Genomic DNA, 23,274 nt, shown 5'->3' on the forward strand with positions numbered 1-23,274 from the left:
TTTGGTACCCCCAGTATTTCTTAGGATTTTGTGAGAATTCAGTGAGTTTATTCATGTAAAGTACTTAGCACAGTATCTGGCTCATCATAAGAACTCAATATACATTACACATAGACCATAGCATTTAGAGTTACATAACCTATACTTCTGCAATCAGGAACTTAAAATCAATATGTGGGAAGTGGAGGTACACAGGAAGTCTCAAAAAAATTACAACATAAGATGGAGTATTTCTCCCAGGAAAGGAAAGTTAAGACAAAGAAAAAACAAAATTCTAGCTTGGGTGATGAAGACCTAAGGAAAGGGAGGTTTTTAACTTAGTCTTGAAAGTAATGTATACAGGCTTTCTCTCTCCTCGAGTCATGCACTTGCTTTAAGTCTCCCTTGACCATAAATCTCCCCAGCTGAATCTGACTCCCTTTATTTAAGTAACGTGAGCGTCACTCTAAATAATTTCTGGATGGAGAGATGATGGAGCTATCCATGAAGGTTAGGCACAGAGCACTAAGGTGGAACTATGTTCTCTGCTCTCACTGGTTCCAAGGGCCCCTGGATGCAGCCAGCTCTCTGCAGCCCTTCAGGATAAGGCTCTTTTCTCTTCTCTTTCAGTCTCTTCCTTGTAGACCCAGGCTGACCTATTTGATGGTAGAGGTGGAATAACTTTGATGTGAGTCATATCAAGGACATGGGGAAGGAAAGAGCTGGGCTGCTATAAACTTTCCAAGTGCTGCTTGAGCACTAGGTGACCAGGAGTTGGGCAGAGGCTGCGTCTGTCTGGGGAGGGTTCATGCTACAGGGAGAGGCCGTGATAATCCAGCTGATCTGGAAAGCTGGCTCCACAGTAGACTCCCAGTATCACATGATGCTCTGGCTCAGGGAGCCTGTGAAAACGAGCCCTTCTCTGATGGTATTTTGAAAGAAGGAAATCCTTCCGTGTTGTGTGTTAGTATCATGCCCCAATGTTACAGTTCTGCCATTTTCATACACGGCTTCCAGACAGGAGGCAGGCCAGATTAGGATTTGCTCCAAAGTCTGTTTCAAGCTCCCTTTGTTGTCCAGTCATTAATTCTCCCATTAGGGCTAAAGACATTTCCAAACTACATGCATATGCTAGGGAAATGGTGCAATGACTTTCCACATACCCATTACCTAGCTTCAACAGTTATAATCAATATGGCGGTTTTTTAAAGAATCCCTCAAAATACACGTGCCTTGTTAGGCTACTCACCTAGGCCAACTTGCTTTACATTTACATAACTATTTAAATAGTTAAGTAAATTAATACTTATAAATATTATAAATATAAATATTTATATAAATACTTGCTCTATATTTACATAAATAAATGCCTTAGTGGCCCTTCACAGAATAAGGAACATTAGTGTTAAGGTGATTTTCTGTCTTCAACAGCACCTAGAATCAAGCAGCAACCTCTCTAGTTAGAGGCAAAATACACACACACACACACACACACACACACACACACACACACCACGTACAAAAATTTCATCTGTGGCACTTTCATCCCTGGCAAGGCACTAAGTTATGCTTCCATTCTTAACTGGTCACATAGCTTTAGTATTGGTCTGTGTCCACGGGTTTATCTTACACTTACTACTCCTAACTTCTTCCATCATGTTGCTCTCTTCACCTCTCTCCCCAAGTTGCTGGCAGGACCTAGAATTGAGAAATTGTGCTTTGGCCCATGTCCAAGCCCAAGGGCTGCACTGAATAACTGTGAAGTCCCTTCCTTGCAGCCCTCACCCTCCCTCTGCTTTTTTCCCTGCCCTCTGTCACTCCTTTTGTTAGTTAAGTCCATATCTCTCACCTCCACAAGATTGAATGTAGAGGTCATGACCTGTTCATCGACAAATCACCTAGAATAAAATGCATAGTTACAGCAGCTAATCTGTGTCCTAAATAGCCTGGTTCAAAGATTCACAATCCTTGCTGCCCACAGTCCAGTAAGAAAGGCCTCTCTGTAGACATGCCACTCGTGCACACAATATCCTAAGTGCTTCCTGTTGCCTAGCATGTCAAATTGATACTCCTCAACTTGGCTATCGAAATCTTCTGCCCAAAATCCTGCCTTTCTCATTGCTGACATCACGCTTCTCACAGAGAATCTATGATCAATGAAAACTAAGCCATTCCCTGTTCCTCATTCAGGACAGGCCCTTTCCTCTGGCCCTTAGCACATTTTATTCCCTCTCTCCTTTTCTCTACCAACAGCCTTTCATCTCCTTCCAAATACCCCTGCGGAAAGAAGAAACCACTCACCTAACCCTCATTTTCTGCTCAGGAGGGCTTTGGGCCTCACGCACTTCCTTTAACTTCCATTTTTCTTTCTTCAGCAAGACTTTGTTCAGGAAGGACTTACCTTCCTTGTCTGAGTTGTCTGTTTCCTAACTGGAACCAGACCCTTGCAGGCCATTGCCTTTTCATCACGCCACCTGGGCCTATGCAGGGTTCTTCATTGGAAATACACTCCATAAATGTCATCAATCGATCTGCAGCAATAAAGACTTTGTTTTGTTTTTATGATAGCAACTTCTCCCATGAAAGGACGATGCATTTCCTGACCTACACGTAGTTGTTACTATTGTTATTAAACATGCGACACAATAATATATGCCTAAGCTTGTTTTCCTCCGTGTTTCACACCACTTAGATTAATGAAAGAAATTCATCATTTAGGCGCCGATTTCAATTGCGATATACTAGAAAGTGCTACAGGAAAAACAAAAACAAATAATCTATGACTGTAGGGTGCTTCCTGAAATAAAAATATCTGCCCTTTCTTTAAGGTGGGGAAAGAAAGAAAGAAAAGAAACGAAAAATATCCTGTGCTGGCAAGGGGCAAGTTCAGGCATCTAATGGATCCTTTTGTCAGCTGTCATTTGTTTCTACAGAGTGTTCCGTACCCTTTACCAGAGATGAATACTGCTCATGTCTACAGAACGACCCGGGGTGGCTTGGGGTGGGTTGTAGGCATTTCAAAGTCATTCTTGTACATCTCTGCCTGTGTTGTTCAAGTGCCTGTTTTCAATTTGCAGTTGTGTGGGGAAAAATGTTTTGATTCTTGATTTAGAATGTGCACTCCCTTAAGGTTCCAAGAGGGCTTCAGGCAGAGAGATAAAGCTTGTCTCTTTATGCTTCTTTGCAGCGTGTGCTCTGTGGCAATAACACATACCCCACACTGTGCTTAAATCCCTAGTTTTATGAAAGTCAGTCCCATTCCAATTTGGGGGGGCTTTTGACATGCAAGTACTGCTCCCTGCGGAAGCAAGCCAGTCGCACGCAGCACTTTCTCTCTCATCCTTTCTTTGTTTCCCATACTATACATGCTTCTTAGGAAAACTGTACCCTGAAAAGCACAGGAGAAACTGACACTGCAATGAAAAAGTCAGCTGTAAACAGTGTATCTGACATGCTGACTACAGTAAAAAGACCTTATTTTTCCTAAAGAAAATAAGGCTTGGGTTCTATGCTTTGAGCAAGGCTGAAACAAACATTCAGGCACTAACCAGTGAGTCCCAAATTGCCTAGGCCAGCTAAGGGCCCGCAAACTCTTTTTCCCAGGTAATATAATCTGTAAATAAATCAAGTCCAAGAAAGCTGAGTGAAAGTTCAAACAAGCTAAGACCGTTAAGCCAAGAACATACAATCAGACTCTGTCTGTAGCCAGAGGGGTTTGATCTCACCTCAGAAACAGCCTTCCATCTAACAAAAGCCTTCCATCTAACAAAACACTAAAAAGGCTTGCAAAAATTTTACCACTCTTGCCAAAATGTGTCTTTCATCGCCTTAGCAAAGTGCTGTAAACTCCTTGGAGAAGAGATTTTATATTTATGCAGAATGTTGTCATCTAGATGCTGGTATTTACTTGATTTTATTTCATAACATTTTTTCCCCCAATGAAACTAGCTGGATTGAATTTCAAAACTCAGCTTTCTTTTGGGTGGTGGTGGTGGAGATTGGGGAAGTTGAAGAGCATCAAATCAAAAGCTAATGAAGTTTCTAATGATCAAATAAATAATCACTTGACATTTATTGCCATGCTTGGCAATCTGCAGAAATGGAAAAGAGTAGAGATGCCTACAGCCCCATTTCCCATAGATTTACATTATGCCACCACACAGAATTAAGCTGACATAAGCTCTTTAAGACCCACTAAAGCAGCAGATTTTACACAACTTGTTTAGCTTTTTTTCCCCCTTCTCCATGATCCCATATTCCCTGAATAACTCTTTCTATCCATTTTGTACTCCTTGTTCTTTTGAGAGGCCTGCTGGAGCCTTCCGTTCATGTCATTTCAGGCTATAACCCTGCAGTTTGAGTTTATCTTAGCTGTAAAATGCAACAGTAATTTATATGCTCCCTTACTCCAGCCTCCTCGGAGGCACTGGCTGCCAGCTGTCTCCCCAGCAGTTGAAAGAAAGAGCAGTAATGAGCGAGAGTGTGGCAGGGGAGGGGGCGGGGCCACATCAGAGCGCTTTATTTCTGCTTCCTCTGTGAGGACTGGATCCACATAAATGGCATTTTCTGGGGCGACTGACAGCGGCATAACCTTCTTCCTCCCGTCCAGCCCCCACCCACTCCCGCCTCACACCAGCCTTATGGGGACAGGTTTTCTTGTTTCTTCCTTTCATTTCTGAGTCAAGAAGAACAGAGTGAAAAGATGAGATGCAGCCTAGGGCAGCTGTGATCTGGCATGGGATGTGAATTTCAAGTGCAAACCTTGCCCCTGTGTATCAAGAATATGCTCTTGGAGCTGCAAGACAAAGCTTCCCAGTAGCTTAATGCACTTGACATTGTTAGATTGATTTGAGCTGGGCTATTGTGGGTATATTTTTGATGTGATTTAGTTGAGGTTTCTTTTCTTTTTAAAAATATTCCAGCAGTAGGCTTATTTGCCTTGTATGCGTTTTCTAAAAAAAAACACAAAACAAAAAAAAAAAAACAGGGCAAAGTCATTTTTATCTTGAATCTAAAAAACCTATTCCCCCAGCACTCTCTCTCTCTCCTCTCCAATTTTTGGGGGTAGAATATGCCCCCTTTTGTTCACAGTAGCTCACACAACAAGTTTGGGGAGTGCAATACAGCACAACGCAGCCACAGAGCATTTTTCCCCGTATAGTGCTAAAATCACATGGCTCTCTTTTGCCAGTCCATTGGGGGAAGAAAAAAAATCCTACTTCACAAAAGAGAAAGAAAAGATTTGAAACTCTCTCTATCTATGCTCAGTATTAAAGCTGTCACCATGTAGGAGATAGAGATCTGTCCTGGCAGAGGGTCTGATTCCTGTTCCACGATATTTCTGAATATGTTGATTATTAGCATCTCCAAGGAAGACCTTGTCACTTTTGGATTCATATCTCCCACATCTCCCTTTAGCTTTGTGTAATCTCGATTTTTGTCCAAAACGGATAAATCTTGGCAGACATTGGCAAAGCAAAATCTTGGAGCTGTGTTGAACACGGCTGAGCTCCAGATCGCTGGAATGCAATGTGACGGGGAGGTGGGGGTAAGCAGTAGTTAACTCTTGCAGGAACTGACCCTAACTTGATTCAGCCACAACAGAAAGGTCTTTTTGTATTATTTGTCTTTCCTTAATCAAGTTCATTGGCCACAATTGTACTTTCTATTGAGAAATGATTCACCAGTCCTACAAAGACTTCAGATATCTTTTTTTTTTTACTCTTATTATTTATTCTTCAGCTGGAAAAATGTAGGAAAGAGTCTCATGTTTAGGAAATGTAAATTCCATTAAGGTTTCACAGTGAGAATAGGAATAATAGCTTCTATCTGACTGTTTAACATAATAGCTTTGTGATGTTTCATGATAACTATAATTTGGGGCGAATTCACAGGGAGGAAGCAGGGGAAAGCTAACTGGAGGGTACTCTCTTTCTCTATTAATCCTTCTATGCTCTCAGCATAAATTGGAGTCTCTCCAAATTTCTCCTCATTTCCCTTCAAAGTGGTACTAGATTTATGAAGAAGGAAAGTAGATCCGAAAGACTCACGTATTTCTGGTGTTTTCTAAATGCGTAACACAGCCATTTTACTATTGAAGAATCTCAACGTGAATGTACGTACTTGTTCTAAGGCCTTCGAAGTCCAAAGGTCCCAGAAACTACCTCTACTATAGGAAGCTCTATAAGAAATGAAAACACTTTGGAAAGCCCAAAGAGATATCCTAGTCACATCTTGGTCTGGAATCAGAACAGCTTTCTTGATCCAAACAGCAGGCAATCCAGTGACCAGGGAAAGTGTAGGACAAGAAGGCAGACAGGCCAATTCTACCACCTTTTAGGGAAATTCTGAGCATAAGCCATAAATCACAAAGCAATCACACCTCCCACTTTTTTGGTGTTGGTGGAGGTTTGGTGAGTAAGAGGGTGATAGTGGTGGGGAATCATCTCTCATTTAAACTAAGGAAGCAGATGAATCACTGAGTTTTCTGTACATGATGATATATTGCAAGAAGCATTTTAAGAATGCAGTATTTTGAACCCTGGAAGTGACAGTTGATTTTTCTAAGTCTGCATTTGCTTTTCAATGATATTGAAACTTGGCTGATTTACTTGAAAGAAATTATCTTTATACCGAATTAATAGTGCTTTTCAGTATGTAAAAAGCTTAATCCACTTTTATAGTGTAGACTTGGAGTACACTACAAATTAAAGCATCCTAATTAAACAAAAGCAAAACAAACACCGAATCTTCAACTCCCTATAAAGGTAGAGACTAGCACAATCACTGCTTTCTAGCAGGAGGACCTTGCGATAAGAGCAGAAGTAAAAAAAAAAAAAAAAAAAAAAACAGTGAAAACAATACAGGATAAAAGAGTAGAAATTATTTTAAAAGATGTCAGGAGCAGACTCTGCTGGAGAGTGACTAGCAGAATGCATGAATTTTATGTCTCCGAAGCATGCTCTGTCTTTTTGTTCTGTGCAGGATCCCTAGAGAAACAGAGCAGATGAATCAAAGTAAATGGCATCCACCCTAGAAAGGAATACATAAAGAATAATGGTGTAGAGCTTGGGCAATAACCAAGATGACTCATTTATATACCTTTTTTCCAATGTAACGTCTTTCTCACTAACCATGGTTTGAGGCTACTCTTAGGGATTAAAAAGAAACTGTACAGCAAAGTGTAACATGATCTGAGCCCAGTCTTTGCCCACTCCCAATCGGAAATTGCCCTTTAGATTAACAAGTCATTTTTAGCACATTCTCACTATATTTAGTATCAAATTATCCATTGTGATTGCTGGCATAATAAATGCTAACATCTAGACCCAAGTTTCACATCACCAGGGCTGTTATCACCCTTCCCGAAATTACTAAGTACTAATTGGACCCGACAATCTGACATTCATCACAGGCTACTTTAAGTAATTCTACAAATTTAGGGTTTTCTAAACCTAAATACATATGCTCAGAATACGTACACACACACACACACACACACACACACACACACACACACACAGCCTAACTTTGAAAGTATTCTTCTCTAAGATGGAAATTTCATTTTGCACCTGAGTTAACTGAACAATCACTTGGACCAAATGTTTTTCCTCCACACAGAAGTGTAGCAGGTAATAAAGCTGTCTTTGTAGTAAACTGAAAACTCACTATGAGAAAAAGCACTAATTTGGTGACTATGTTAAACACACATTTATATAAAATAGTTCCGGCCCTAGAGGAGCTTATAACTCGTGAGCAGGGGAAAAAGCTTACAAAATTTGGAAAACAGCCAGCCATAGTCAGCAGTAAGTGCCAAGTGAGTGGTGTACAGAATAAAGGCTCTCAAACTTCAGAGGAGGGAAGCATTGTCTTAAATTGGGGTGGCCTGGGAAGCATTAGCATAGCTGAAAAGATATGGGTTTCAACTTGGAGAAGGAAAGGGCTAGGTAGATAAGAATAATGGGAAAGACTGCCAAGTAGGAGGCAGGGGGATGAGAGGATAGAAAGCTATAGATAAAAGCAGGGATATAAACGTGGGAGAAAACAGTCTGTTTGGTGAAGTGAATGGTGAACAAATGTTTATTAAGATACTACAGGTACCGAGCACTGTCTTATTTACTTGGGATACAAAAGTGATAAGGTCTTTAATATCTGTGGGGGCAATAAAATATAACTTTTTCTCCCACCTTCTAAGTTCTAGCTGGGTTAATTATCAAATTAACATGAGGCACATTAACAGGAGAAAATGTCCAAAGTTTATTTTATGAATGCATGCTTGGTGGCGGGGGCAGGGTGGGGGAAGCATAATGAGACCCAAAGAAGTATCAGGCAGTTAAAGTTTTCTGGAGCTAAGGACAAAGGGGGGTTGGTTTTGGACTTCAAAGGGCAGGAAGGCAATTCAAGTGGAGATAGAAAAGCAAATGTTTGGTAAATAAATGTTTCCTGGGCCATCTTTAACAGTGGGACACAGAGAGGGCTTTGAACAAATGGTCCTTGCTAGGTTCCTCTCTGTCTATCACACACTAGTTTATAATAAACTGTAGTTATCTGTGATAGCATCTCCCTTCCTGGAGTATTTCCTCTCTCTAAATTCCTCTTTGGCAGTTAATTCTGAGGTCAAAGGTTTTTCCTGAGTCTTTTGTTCCTTAATAACCAGCTTAAAATCAATATCCCAAAAGGCATATTTGGTGGAGGAGGGGGGCAAACTCTGCTTCCCTACATCCAAAGACTCTTAATTACAAAAGGCAACCCTCCTGGGCAATATGACATAACGGCTCTAGGTTCCATCCTGGGTCTGTAAAAACCATAGTTGTTGTTACAGCTCATCATGCCTCACAAAATAATAAATACACCCCCCCATATGCATCACAGGGAACAAGTACATTCAACATGAATTCATTCAAGGCTTACTACGTCCCAGGCACTATCCGACTTTAGCTACAGAGTTGAGTGCACCACAGTTGGTGATTAGAACAAGGACATAGACTAGAGAAGAAGCTAAAAGCCTGGGCTTTGAAAATTTTTGACTTCGGCTCCACCTCCTTGACTTTACTAATTTTTAACAATGGACAATTTAACCTCTCTCTGCCTCACTTTCCTCATTTTTAAAATAAGAGTAATAATAACACCTGCTTCCTGGAACTCTTGTGAGAGGTCTGTCATAACTTTCATGAAAAGCACATATACGTGCTCAAAAACTGTTAGATGTTATTAAGAATGTCCATGAACCTGAACTCATTTTCTGCAACCCATATCTTCCTTTCTTCTCTCCTTTAGGGATCAGGCAGACTGATTTCCAACTTGCTTTCGTCTTTGGAATGAAGGAGGTAGAAAGAATCAGGTTAAATTAAAAAAAAAAAAAGTAACAAGAGTAGCTGACGTTATTTGAGAGCATATTGTGTGCCAGGCATTGTTCTGAGCACTTTACAGGTATGAATTCATAACGATGGGTGAATTATTCCAGTAAAATCTATACTTGTGCAGACTCATTCTAATAAATTGCTATAGGTCATTTCAAAAAAGTTTTGAACCCAAGTAATACTGGCTTACAAAAATAAAATAAAGAAATTGGCTGTGCGCAGAAAGGGCAGGGCTTTACAAGCTGTTTTGTTTCTTTAATCTGTGTGTGATGGTGGGGAAAAATAAGACTGCCACATATATCCTCATTGTGACAGAAAGAGGAGCTGTACAACAATCTCTGCCAGGTAGCGAACAGAATGAAAGTATAAACTGATTGAGATACCCAGAGTCCTAGTATTAACACTTGGGCATTCTCCACATTGTAATATGTAATTAGCTATAAATTAAACAATGAAAAGAAGCATTTTTAAGTAACTGTGGCATCCTTAAACTTTAGATGTATGATGTGCTGTGTAAAGTTTACCTTTCTCACCCAGTAATCAGAAATAGGAAAGCTTCTTTAACAAACTGTATGACTACTGATCAAAACTGCATGCATTTTTAAAATTAAGAGGTTTTCTGTTGCTTTTTTTTTCCAAAATGGAAATAAACACAATGGAGAAAATATTTGATTGCATTGGTAAGTGTCTAGTTTTAAGGAAGAGTTTTCTGGATGACCATAATAATTTTGCTTAGAAATAACGTAGCACTTTGGACATTTGGAATGACTCCTGCCCCCATCCCCCAACTTTATAAATTTGGACTCACAACTCATAAGGATATACAACTATTGTCTAAAAAACTGCAGTACACAATTTTCTATTTTTATTGACCTAGGACTTATGAAACCATCTGAAATATCTCTGGATCTCAAATAGTATTTATCAAACAATCACATAAGGAGTTAAGAGCAAATAAATAGGGAATATGTCATTAGCAGTTCTGTTAACCATACAGAGTGCTTTCGAAAGAAGGGCCAGTTTGTTTGCCAAAATAGCAAATTTTAATCAACACCAACGCCCTAAATCACAATTATCAGGAAAAAAATAAAAGGCTGATCTGCGATAACTGTGGGACACAGAGAGTGATTTTATTTCAACGCTGACTTCATTGTAGAGTGGCTTTTGGAAAATGTGCTCATTGAATGATCTAAGTTTTACAGGGACCCAGCACATTCTGTGTTTAACCAGTTACTCCTGGCAGCGAATAAATGCGGTATCCATCTTCAGCAGGGATTTTTCTTTCTTGGCCAGAACTTAGAGCTTGGGGTCCAAACCAGAGATAAATCAATAAAAGTCTGCACACCAGAATTTCCTTGTTAGAGGAAAAAAAGCGGAGAAAAAATGAGGTTTGGGACCTTATTTCCTTCTTCTTATACTTCTCTTTTGTCTTTTCTAGGCTATCCCTTGCTTTTGTCCTTTATTCTATTTTCCCAAATTTCCATGTTCAATATTATGCCTAAAGTCTCTCCCGTTTCATTAATTGCTGCTTCATCAAATTTTTCCTCAAATGCTCATTTGAATCTTCTCCTTTTCTAGATTCACAGACCCATTGTCAGACCTAATGGGCATGTATGCATTTATACATGTATATATAAATTTGCAGTTAAGATAACTTCAAATGGCAGAAGCTGGGGTGGAGTAACCGGGGACAGGGAGGTCATGGTCACGGTCTCTAAAAGCCATAGTGTATTGAAGAGGAACCAGAGACTCATAGTGTTCAGTCATCTGGGGGCTAACTGAAGAACCAGAAGCTGATCCCAGAATTCTTGACTCCAAGGACCTGTCTGCTATGTGATGCTATAGAACCTTTTCATAAAAAAGTCAAAAGAAGCATTCATGGAAAGTTCAAAATTAGTTTTCAATGCTGTACTTCTTCCAACACCAATTCGTACGTAGCATGAATGTCTAAGGAATTGACAAAGGTTGACGCTCAGAAGGAAAACAAAGGAAAGGAAAGGAATACTTCAGAAGGGAGCCAGATTATGTTACCCCACACTCATAGCCTTGGGTTCAAGAAGTGAAGTCAGGCAATGCAGAGGAACCACTTGGTTTAGAATTCCTCTGAATTCCTTTTGTCCCTTAGGCCAGTTAAAGGGAAATGATCTGACTGTTCTGCATCTGCTAGTGATTGTAAGCAAATGGGAAGCCCTGCAGAGTTCCCTTTTCAGGAATATATAGTGCACAGGGCTATTGTGAAAGCAAACACTGCAAGTCGCATTGGACCCAGTCTTACTAATAAACATGGAGACGCCTCCAACATGTGGGGAACTGATGCTTGAACAGACACAGGAGTTATCAAAAGCATGCCAGGGAGAAAAACAAAAATAATTTATTGCAAAGAGGTAGGTTTGTCTCTCTCTGTGTGTGTGTGTGTGTGTGTGTGTGTTAGTTCTTATGTTACCCCTAATAGTCAGTCTGATATGAAGTAGAGAGAGTTATATTTACAACGACCCCCTCTTGAGAAATCCCCTAGTCTTCTGCCTGCTTTAGTTCTCTGAACTTTCTTCCCAGGCAGTCTATATGATGACCTAATAGAAGTCTGCCTATCTAGGGAAACTTTACAGGCATTTAAAACCAACATTACTGGCATGTAGTACTGGAAATATTCCCATGTGGACTTGTAATGGGCTGCAGTTAAGTAAAAATAAAATTTGTGTTTACCAAGGGGTGCGATTCGTAACAAAAGGAGGTAAAGTAAGGCCAGGCTGTTTGCACTTACCATTCTAGATTAAACCATAAATTACTGCGAAATGGATATTCACCCCTTCCCCCATTTGCCCATTTTCATGATGCTTGCTCTTGACCTTTGTGAACTCGAAAGTCAGGGCCCTAAGAGGGGAACATAAGCATGGAGACAGCAGTGGTATATGCTTTGGTCCAGCAGAAATTTTTAGATCCAAGGGTTGAATGAGAATCTTCCTTCTAAGCCAAACATGTCCTAAGCCAGACATTTCTCAGGCTCAACTCAAACTCTGGTTTTCCAGAGGAATTAGAAAGAGCCAGAACCTAATAGGGGGTGGGGGAAATTGAGGGAGGAAGTGTGGGAGGATGGGGGGGCGGGGAGAGAGAGCACCCAGGCTCCTTTTAGAAAAAGAGCTTTACTCTAAAGACAAGGAGGACATATATTGTACCTTTTGCATTTCCCACATTCTTGGTAAAAATAACAGATTAACTTAAAATTTATTTTGGTATCCTCTTATTCACACGATGCTTTCCAAACCACCATGTACCCAGCATATTCATACCGCCCTCTTAATGTCCAAGAACAGACCAACTTCCATTTTTACCCTGATAGTCTATCGGTATTATTATTTTCTCTGTGATTAACCCTGACAAAAGCTTTTTCATTTGGAAAAAAAAAAAAAAAAAATTGGCTCATCTTCCACTTTGAACCTCGATACCTCTGAGAATTGACTTACCTTGCACAACACTATTTTCAGATTATATTTTAGATTGTTTAATAAATAATGTCAAAATCACTTTTTTTCTGGAAAAAATGCTTACACTCTAATGTAAATCCAAGACAATAAATATTTGATTACTAACCATTCCAACAGAGTTTTAAAAATGAATAATGTGAATCAATGTTAAAGAGAGTGCAGAATTCTTAGATTATTTTAGAATGTTTTCCATTTTTTTTCCCTAAACAATTTGAAAACCACGTCAAGTAAGTGAAGAAAAAGTAATAATAAAGGGATTTGTTGCATTTGTGTTCATGTCACATTCAAGAGCCTGTGAAATTATTTTGCACAGGAATCTAAAATGCTAGACTAGTTTTTGGCATAACTCAAAAGCTAGCACTTACCAGTCACACTCCTTGGTCTCTTCCAAATATAAAAACAACAGCTTTGGAAATGCTTCCGCAAGCAAAATATCTTTCAGAGAAAAATAAAAATCCTCAATTTAATTCCAGCTAGAGGGCTTAGATCAATTTAGAGATGCTGGGGTCTGTTAATACTAGTATATTCTTACTTATGAAATAAGAAGTTTCATTTCGGAAAAAAATATTTGATAGAAGTTTTTGTCTTGTTTGTTAGAGAAAGTATAACACAATAACTCTCTCTGTTACGTTTTAGAATCTTTAATGTGTGAGCAATGAAAAGAATCTCTGTAGCAATGAAGTACACAGTTGGTGTGACCAAGTCTTTTTTCCCCGAGGGCCTCCCACCTTGGAAGGAAGTCTGCTCTTCCTGAAGGCTCAAATAAAAGCCAACCCTTTCTTTGACTTTTCTTCATATAATTGAGGCATGCTAGAAGTTTCTAATACAATAAATTTAATATTAAGTGTCAAAAATAGTTAATTTAATAGTCAATAATAGCTAATTAGTAGTTAATAATAAGGCTGATATGACTTTAGTCACAATGCCCAAGGAAGCGAGAAAAGACAGTTCTCAAGCTTCAGATCTGGGGAGATGATACGTAGAGGGCCCAAGTTTCCAAACATAGGAAGGGTAGTCAAATGCTTCTGGGCAACCAGAAAACATGACAAATGTTAACCAGAGTCCATGTTTTTGTCTCGTCAACATTAATATATTCTCTTTTCTAGTCTTAAACATCCCAATAAACACATGCTGCTATTTAACGCAAATATGCTCTTCCTTTCCCCATAGAGGAACTATCACAATTCTCATCACTTAACGTAACCAGAATTCTTCCTCTAGTTCTATCACTATCAAATGACAGACTCTAACCTGAGAACTAAATTGTGATATTAATCATCTCCAACATACCCTCCATAAGACAGGAGGGAAACAAGAGAAGAAAAGGTGGGGTAAAATCACAGCAGTCAAGAAAACAATCTTAGTTTCTGAAATTGTTCTGAGGTTATAGCTGGCACGAGTAAGTTCCATCATGCTATCCATCCTAGTCTCCATTTGCCTTCCTTCAGTAGCACTCCAGCTGGTCCAGGGTTATTTGTTTAGTGAGGTTATTCAAATTGTCACTCATAGGGAAACTGTCTGTGTGGATATTATATAATCTATTATATAATCTTCTATAGAAGAGGCAGTCGCTGTCCCGAGGGAATATTCCTCTCTGTTACCATTGTTTAGCAACAATCCTATTTCTCTTGATAACTAGGGAAAATAATCCCAGTAAGCATAGGGACCCCCCCTTTTTTTTTTTTTTTTTTGCTGATTTATTCAGTGGCATTAGGTACTCGTAATGGCCAGGAGAAGTTTCAGCTTCTAGCTCAATGGAATCATTGTTATGTCTCCTGGTGGAAGCATTCACACATTGAGTCCTAATACCTCTGAATCCACAGAGTCTAGGAAAAAGGTCATGTGGAGCAGAGCTTTGGGATGTCCATCATTAACTCTGAGTGAGAAGCCACTCTCACTTCTGTCCCCTGTTGTCCAGACCCATGTTTCCCGGCCATGTGAGAATGGTCACAAACTGTTAGTCACCGGTTTGTTCTATACCAGACTCTATAGGACAGATGCCGATCTAACAAAGTCTTCCAGCAATTGCAGAAATTAAAGCGTCAATCACTAAGTTTCAATTAAAAACCTATCATCTTTTCATAAGGCCATATAGTTCATGTATGCTGATGAACAAGCCATTTAATAGTACAAAGGTGGGGTCCTTGGCAAAAGGATGGTAGACAAGGAAAGGGAATTCAAATACAGATAGCTGTCTATTACAGAAGAAGAAGGATATATTTGAATTATAATTATATGGCTGGCTGACTCACCTATGGTATGGGACCATATCCACTCTCATGGTTGGTCACTGTTGCTAGCAAACTGGTCCCATATGAGCCATGGTAATGAGGTTAGCCTTGGTGAGAGTAAATCTCTATTGGCAAGCTCATTCACAATCTTACTGCTCATATTATGACCACATTGTTCCTGATCCCTTTGAAAAAGTGCTGAAGTGGCTTTCTTCTCAGGGGAGGAGGCTGGCTGACATCCCTATGGTAGCTCGTATCATCTGCCTGATGGTTGGAAGTCTCTTCCACAACATAACCTCATCAGGATTACTCACTTGGAAAATGCGTATTTTGAAACTCTAAGAAGTTCATCCAGGTAACTCTGATGCAATCTTCTTTGTCACAAAACATCCCCATCCCCCTTGTCCCAAATTCTGTTCCTTCCACAATAGCACAATTCACTGCTGCTTCTGTATCAGTGAAGATCTATATCTTCAGACATCTCCTTACCAAACCAAATAAACAGTGAGATAAACCACATGGAATTAAGACCACAGGGGAGATGACCCTTTCCAGTGTTCGCAGACCTCCATAGCTACAAAAGTCACAATGACCTATCGCTGGCTGATGTCAGCATATAGTGCAACATTATCTAGTATCCAGATTTAAATGGAATCCCCTTCAGGTCATGGAAACTACCCATGAAGCAATGAGTGCTGACTGGAGCAGGAATGACAATATGAGAGAAGTGTGTCCTGTGGGAGTACTCACATTACTTATTTGTGTTTTTAAGCTGGGTCTCTATATATCACCTATACTCGTAAATCATAAAGTGTTGCCAGTCTTCTGATTATATAGTGTCCTGGGAAGTTCAAAATGGACACCTCAGCTTACATGGTCACTGTTGTCCAATAACCAGGCATCCAACCTATATGTGTGTCCAGGATCTGTTTCTCCAAAGAAAAAAGAGTTATTAAGTAAAGAGACATGGCTTTGCTCCAAAATCCTAGGGTCTCCGGTAATTCTCTTGTCATGGCTTTCCGCCAGTTCAGACAGCTTTCTAATCTGCTAACAACACTCCTACACCATCAAGTCCACTGGTTAGAGGAGACAGTGACCTTGTTACTTGCCTTGCAGCCCTGACCAGCGGAGATCTTTTTCAAACTCTGTTCATCTATCGAGTGTAAGTTGTTCCCAAACATTAAAGTCTACCACGTGTTCTTTTGTTTGTTTTAAAAGTAGGAGGTGCAAGATACAGTAACTAGCCTTCACTTTAAAAAGGCTATTTTGACATGTTCCAGAAGAATAGAGTCCAGAAACATCACTGAGGTCCCAGAACTTTGAATTGTAAAACAAAATTTACTTCTAGTTTCTGACAGTCACGTTATCTTTTATGGCTTCTAGAATACTCACTACACTCTAGGTCCTGTAAACATATCAGTATATCTGCTGCAACCTTAATGCAACCTGACAAGGGTAAATAGTCATCCATCAGGTGAAAAGCAAATGGCTTCTGATGCTCTTTGCTTATTGACATAAAAAAAGAAAGGAAAAAAGCATTTGCCAGCTCACTAGCTGCATTAACAGTTACCAGGGCCCGGGATGGTTTGCACACACTGTATATACAATAATAGCTGCAATGGAAGACATCACCTAACTAAGCCCACGATAACCACTGTCACTGCCCCAGATCCATGCGTCTTCTGCAGAGGTCCATCATGGGCTGTGATGGAAATCCTCAAGGAAACCACTTCTAACACACAAGCCAGGGTACTGATTCCACATCTATTTAATGTGTATTTTCCCAAATACTTCAGACTTATAGACAGTATGTTTCTCCTTCTGTCACTCAACCCCCTCACAGCATCACTTCACACATACATTTTCCAAATTTTTGCTCATATGCAGAGAGAAATCTCACAATTGTTCTGATGTGCTCTGATGGGCAAGCCATCTTCTCCCAAGGTTAATGCTGTAATGGGTGTTATAATGACCGGTACATCCCTCTAGTGCACTGTGTGTGATTTGCCTTTTGATACAGGTTTGGAAGCAATGAGGACTGGTGGAGGTGGGACCTGAGAAGTACTGGTTTCTTGCTCAAAGTTAATGACCCCAGGTAGGTCAATTCATAGGCTTTGGGTACCACAGGGACAGCCTGAGCTAGGTGGGGGGATAGGGGGAAGGCAGAGGGTTGCTGCTTCTTACGACAAGGGATCATCAGTGGGATATGGGGCCTTGGGGTATTTGGAGTTATCCAATACTCTCCTTATATGCTTTCATTCTATTATTTAGCTGATACCCTATCTCACTATTCAATCAAAAGTAGCATTCTAGAGAGAAGAAGGAAAGAGCCAATTTATCATTTCTATTTGTATCACTGAGCTGAGGAGTAACAGAGAGATAGCAAATGTTATTTATTGGTGACCCAGAACTCAACCCTACTGAATGGAAAATTATTCCTCTACTCATCAGACAATTTTTCTAAAAACATATATGTAGTGGACAAAGCCCTCCTTTATTGGTCTGTTTGTATTTACGCAGCAAGTTTATAAAAATACAACACATTTATAGCACGGAAGCTCAATGGTCCTGCTGACTTTTCTGCCCTTGTATGGCAAATTAGTTTGAAAATTCTAACTAAAAGAACTATTTTATACTATGGAAGAACACAGAGTGTAAATTCATTGGAAAATAAGGTTTAAAAATAAAATTCCAAATTAAATAACCATTTTATAATGACACTAGGTGACTCTAGGGCATGCTTTACTGGGCTATTAATACATGCCTCAAGCAGTTGAAGGCACCCAAGGCGTGCATTAATAGACACTAAAACGCCTTGTCATGCTTTAATGCTAAATTAATTAAGCAATAACATGACCTGTATGAAGGTCTTTCCTGGTCTGGCAATTACTGAATAGAAGATCTGAAGGTATTTTCAGACATTGCTTGGCTAAACAATTGTTAGTTTGCACAAACGAACGGAAAAACATTTTTATCAATTTGATTTTTTTTTTTTTTTTTTTTTTTTTTGGCCCAAAGGTTGTTTCAAAGTTAAATTTAGGACCAAAGAAAAAGGTGATTTTTAGCAATTTCAAACAATAGTTCTATCATTGTTTAAAGAATTCCTTTTTGAGCTTACAAATATAATTTCATACCAGATGACATTGGTTTCACGCATTCTCCTTTGAACATTATTAGGCTGATCAGCAAGTCATAAAACTAGACACAACAAAAGCAGATTCAAAACACACGTGTACTTGCTATAGGAAGTAAGTTTATAGTCAACTGAGTGTTCTCACAGCAATTACACATTCTATTAATTCTTGTTTTTATTTAATTCCTTTAATGCTGATTTTTTTTTCTAAATTTAACTTCAGAATTACCACTAGTGAGAAAAAGCTCCTAAAATTTTTAATGATAATTGCTTTATAGAGACATCATTCTTCACATAAAAAGAAGATAGGAAAATTATACATTAGGAAAAAGATTTAGCATATGGTATAGATAAGGTAATTCAGCCTTTCCCCGAATTTTGAAACAGGATTTTTGTCTGTGTATGTACATTGATGTATCTCCAGTGCATAGAAAAATATTTGGTATGCAGAAGCTCTAAGTAAGCATTTGTTGTGTGAATGAATAAATGAAACAATAAGTGCTATGTACCATGTACTGTGGTAATGCAACCAAAGCAAAACGTGTGGTTCTTGATCTCAAGTTACTCACCAGCTCCAAGGAAAGAAGTGAATGCTTTTGTAACTATCTATGATATGTATGTATGTGTGTGTGTGTGTGTGTGTGTGTGTGTGTATGTATGTATGTATATATATATATATATATATATATATAATTTTTTAAATTTTTTAATTTGAAAACTCATTTTGAAGATTATTTGGGAAGGGTTCACTGTGGCCACTTTGAAAGTATGGACATTTTCACAAAGCTGGATGGGGAGCTTTGTTTCAGAAAGAGAAAAAAATCTCAAAGGAATAAATGAACAAATGTTGTGTTGTCACAGAAATGTTAGGGCTGGAGTGTTGGTGGGGTGCCAGAGAATGCAGGAGGTGAGGACAGACCAGAAGCTTGGACTCAGATGATAGAGGGCTTTGAAAAACTACCAAGATTTTTTTTTTTAAAGAAGAGAGGAGTCAAGTTATATTCAATAATGCCTAGGGGGTCCAATTAAGAAAATCTTAAAAGAATCCACATTATCTACTAAGGGTTTCTTGATGATTATTACAAAAATGTGTTTAATAAAATAGTAAGCAGAGAAGTCAGATCAGAATGAATCAAAGAGTAAATCAAATGGCAAAGGTAATTTTTACAAAGAAAAAGAATGGGGGACCATTCCCTCATAATTAAAATCATAAAGCTACATCATTCAAATCACTGCAGTATGAAGAACTGAGATTGAAGTAGACTAGGAGCCAAGAAATAAACACACACATGTCATATATCAAAACATGATATAGGAATGAAGTGGCATCACAAATCACTTTGGAAAGAATGGACAATTCAGTAAGTGATGCTGGAATAATATAAAGCCATAATCATGTCTCACTCTACAAACACATACACACATACAAATATCAGAGGGCTAAAAAGCTAATGCTAACAAATAACAGGTTTAGAGTAAAATATATGCATTATTTCAGCAAAGAAAAAATCTTAAAAAGACACATACAGCACAAATTCATAGAAAAGATTGACATTAAAAATTAAAATTAACAAAAGACACTATGAACTAAGTTTAAAGACAAGTCATAGACTAAAAAAAGTTGTTTGCAATTGAATTGACTTAGAGATAGTATTTAGAATATCTAAATAAATCCTATAAATCAATATAACGAATCTAATATAAACGCAGGAATTAATGAAAAGGTAATTTATAGAAGAAGAAAACTGGATATGGCAACAACCATATGAAGAGTAGCTCATCCTCCGTGATTCTCAGTACACATTAAAACAAGGAAATATCACTCCACATTGGCCGAGTGGTAAAACTGAATGTGTCTGATTGCTGATGGGAATGTACAGCTATATCTGAGAGAAACTTGACAATCCCTATTGAATCAAAGATGTACAAACCACAGTACTCAGCAATTATCACTTCTAAGCATATTCGATATGGAAAATCCATCACAAATACACAATGAATCATGTGCAAGGAGAATCATTTTAGCACATCTTCTAAGTGAAAAATTGGAAAAGGACACAATTGTTCATTGATGGAGGAATGAATGAATGAACTGCTGATTCATCGAAGGGAATATCTTAAAGAAATTAAAACATATCAATATGGATAAACCCAAAACATAACACTGAATGAACTGAGTAATTCATCGAAGACTCTGTACAGAATGATAATACTTAAGAAAAAAATGTAACTATAAAAAATACTATAAGTTTTTATGGCTACGTATATAGAATCACGTTCGAGTATAAAACTCTAAATTTAGGACAGTAGTTACCACTTGGAAAAGATAGAAATTGGAATGTAGAAATATAGCTAAGACTACCATTTTGTGAGGCAAACTTGTCAAAATACCCTCTCTTAAATCTGCAGGGAAAGTACAGAAGGATTTGTCGTATTTTGGGGTTAAATAATTCAGCAATAAAAATTAAAAATTAAATATCCATAATTAAAGTTTAAAGTAATAAGTACTATATCAGATGTCTGCAAAATATTTCTAAATAAACCTTTTAAGATGTATTTTACATTATAGATATTTAAAATTCAATGAAGGAAATAGCCACTATTTTGGATTACCAATTAGACAGTAGTTTTGTGAAAATCCAAGGGACCTGGCAAGATAAGTGTGCTTGCTCGGTACATAATTGGGGGAAGGACTCTGGATTGCATGCATCAATTCATTTAACAATTACTTAGAGTGTGTGCCATTCTCTGAGCAACCATACAGATGCTGAAGATCTAAAGAGACAAAAACCCTTGTCTTCATGGAACTTACCTTTTAATAGGTGGAGATAGAAAACAGACACACATAAGTACAGTAGAAGATAATGTGTGCATGCAGAGGAAAGAAGAGAGGGAGAAGAGGCCAATGTTCGGGAGCAGTGGTAGAAGAAGGCTGTGGTATTGAGGGAGGGAGTGGTCAGGGGAGGCTCCGTGAGAAGGGAATTTCTGAGCAAACATTTAACGAGTTGAGGGGGAAAGGTACACAGGTATGCGGAGGACAGGCAGGGGAAACAGTCAGTACAAAGGCCCTGAGGCAGGCATCTCTCTGGTATATTCCAGGAACTGGAGGGAGGCCAATGTGGTGAAAGCAAAGTGGAATATAAGGCAAAAACCAGGAGATAATGTCAGACAGAAAGAAGATCCAGATCATGTAGTCATGAAGACTACCATTGCCTGGTTTGTACTTTCTTTTGCCTGCGCCTTCACTTTTAACCCTACAATTCTAGAAGACTGTGACACAGTTCAGAATGCACCTCTGGCTTTATATATATTAGAAAGTGTTGGTAAAATTCAGCCTGATACATACAATTTCTCTTTACAGGTGTCCTTTCAAGCACATACCTATTAAAGTGGCCATAAAAAAGAAAACTTTGGAATTTGTGTATTGGAAAGAGACAATTGCTGCACTTTTGAAGCAACAATATTTGGTCTGGGGACCTTCAGACAACCTTTTTTGAAACTACACAGCAATAGCATTTCATTCTAGCTGAATAATCCCCATTCTTTTCTACAGATACTGAGTAGCCTGAATCTTCTGGGGAAAAAAAAGATTGCAGTCCTGTCTCATATGACCACTACATTGGTGCCCAAGATTTAACCTTCCAATTTAAACTCCAGTTAAAACTCCTCTTTCTTATAAGCATAGAAATGTCTGGGTTTTTGTTCACCTCTCCCGCATGCTCATTGAAGAGGCACTTGGATACATTTTGTTCAAAGACAATGGCACTTTCCTCAGTGAAAAATTTCAGCAGTGTCTACAAAAATGAACATTTGGTCTGATCTAGAGTGCCGTGACCCACAGCTGTTAACAACCAGCTGCCTCTGCTCAAACTTCAGCCATCAGCCAGCTCCATTGTGTAATGGAATCTTAGTCACAGAACGCCTACATAACAATGAGTTTCACAAGGTCGTTTTAGAAAGAGAAAACTGGTTAGTATGAACAGTTGTTGAAAATACAAAGTTTGAAGAGATTTTGAGTATAACAAGACTAAGAGATATCACTGATGATATTTTACACAGACTGAATGCAGATGAAGCATGAAAAAGTAACCTTACCTTGTAGTTCAATCAGACACTATTTTTAATACATAAATTGTTGATTAGCAGATGGAATCACTATCTACCCAAGGAATAAAGATTGAGAGTAGATTAAATACTGATATTCATATAGACTCCATTGGTTTGAGATCTCAAAATTTCACAAAGTGCATGTGATTTGTCACCTGAGGAAACTTCCAAGGATATCACCAACCAAGGCAAGATTTTGAAATATGTTGGAAGGGAAGATTTAATTCATATTAGAAAATATGGGCGAGGAAAAATGGCGGCATGAGGTGAGCCTCTGTAAAGCTCCCCTGGAATTTACAACCAATCGAACAACAAAAACTCCACAAAGGACTCCCTGCACAGCAGATGGGCAAGACGAAGAGGCCCACTACCGAAATCACCTACAGGTGGGAGATTCGCATGAGCAGGGCGAGGAGGAAAGGGAGAAGTGCGGAGACGGAGCCCCGGGGGCGCAGACCTAGCTCAGTGCTCCGAGCTCGCCGCTTCCCGGAACTACCACAGCTGTGGGAGAGGGAAGAACTCGGACTGCTAGGGCTCTGCTTGTGGCCCACAGAGCTAAGGGGGCAACATATAACACGGCTGAACCCAACGCTCACGGCAGAGGCCTCGGAGAAAAGACTGAGGGAAGAAGGCTGAAAACGGTGGTTTAAGCCCTCACTGCCACAGAGAACGGAGCCTTAGGCATTGAGACTAGCCGCCCCCTCCCAGAGCTCACCCCACCCCCACCTGCCCGGTGCTAGAAACAGAACAGTAGCAGTGTCAGAGCAAAAGAACAGAATATTTGCTGTTCTGAGAACTGTGGACCACAGACACAGATTCACAGTCCAACTAGTTCCGGCAAAGGGGAGGGAGCTGTGGAAGCAGGACCGGCTGTGGTGGTGGTTGCCGCCATTGCTCTGGGCCACCTCTCACAACTCACCCCGCCCCTGTCCCCACCTATCTGGGTGGATCCCTGCAGGAGTAAACAAAACTGCTGAAACATA

Source organism: Rhinolophus sinicus, chromosome 3 (genome assembly GCF_057876585.1).
Source record: "Rhinolophus sinicus isolate RSI-liver-muscle chromosome 3, RSI-T2T, whole genome shotgun sequence".
Taxonomy (NCBI): Eukaryota; Metazoa; Chordata; class Mammalia; order Chiroptera; family Rhinolophidae; genus Rhinolophus; species Rhinolophus sinicus.